Here is a 1,342-nt window from a genome sequence, read left to right as displayed (position 1 = left end):
ATCTGGAAACCCCATAGTTAGCTTCCTGTGGAACCACCACACTGCTCTCCAGATGGGCTGCATCATTCTACTTCCCAACCAACAGTGAACAGGTACATCCCTCTCTTCACTTTTTCTCAAGCATTTGTATCCCTCTGTTAATTTTTTAAACAGTTTTATTCACACACCATACAATCTGTTCTAAGTAAGCAATCAATGATTCCCAGTATAATCACATAGTTATGCATTCACCACCACAATCTACATGAGACTATTTCCATTTCTTCTGCAAAAAAAGGAGAAAAATAAAGAACAACAAAAAAGATAGGAGAAAAATTAAAATAAAATACAATGAAAAGGTCATACAATGACACCACTAAGAATCCCACACCCCTCCCTTATATCCCCCTCTTATAGACATTTACCATTGGCATACTGCCTTTGGTACAATTCATGGAAGCATCTTACAATGTTACTGTTAACTATAGACTCTAGTTTGCATTAAATGTAGTTTTTCCCTATACATTCAATTTTCAACACCTTGCAATGTTGACAATCATTTGTTCTCCCTCATGTAAAAATATTCTTATATTTGTACATTTAATCACCATCATTGACCACTCTGGGTTTCACTAAGTTATACAGTCCCAGTCTTTATCTTCTATCTTTCTTTCTGGTGTCATACATGCCCCTAGCCTTCCTCTTCCAACCATACTCACACTCATCTTTGTTCAGAGTACTTACACTATTGTGCTACTGTGCCGGTTTGAATGTATTATGTCCCCCAGAAAAAGCCATATTCTTTGATGCAATCTTGTGGGGCAAGCATAATAGTGGGGATTAAGTTGGACTGTTTGGATTAGGTTGTTTGAATGGAGATGTGTCCCACCCAGCTGTGGGTGGTGACTCTAGTGGGATACTCCCATGGAGGTGTGACCCCACCCATTCAGGGTGGGCCTTGATCAGTGGAGCCATATAAAACATGCTGACTCAAAGAGACTGAACAGAGTGCAGCTGTGAGTGACGTTTTGAAGAAGAGCAAGCTTGCTAGAGAGGAATGTCCTGGGAGGAAGCCATTTTGAAAGCAGAACTTTGGAGCAGACTCCAGCCATGTGCCTTCCCAGCTAACAGAGGTTTTCTGGACGCCATTGGCCATCCTCCAGTGAAGGTACCCGATTGCTGATGTGTTACCTTGGACGTTTTATGGCCTTAAGACTGTAACTGTATAGCCAAATAAACCCCCATTTTATAAAAGCCTATCCATCTCTGGTGTTTTGCATTCCGCAGCATTAGCAGACTAGAACAGATTTTGGTACCAGGAGTGGGGTGCTTTTGCTGCTGAGTTTGCAAATACCAAACATGT

Source organism: Choloepus didactylus, chromosome 8 (genome assembly GCF_015220235.1).
Source record: "Choloepus didactylus isolate mChoDid1 chromosome 8, mChoDid1.pri, whole genome shotgun sequence".
In the NCBI taxonomy this organism is placed as follows: Eukaryota; Metazoa; Chordata; class Mammalia; order Pilosa; family Megalonychidae; genus Choloepus; species Choloepus didactylus.
This window is presented reverse-complemented; position numbering follows the sequence as displayed.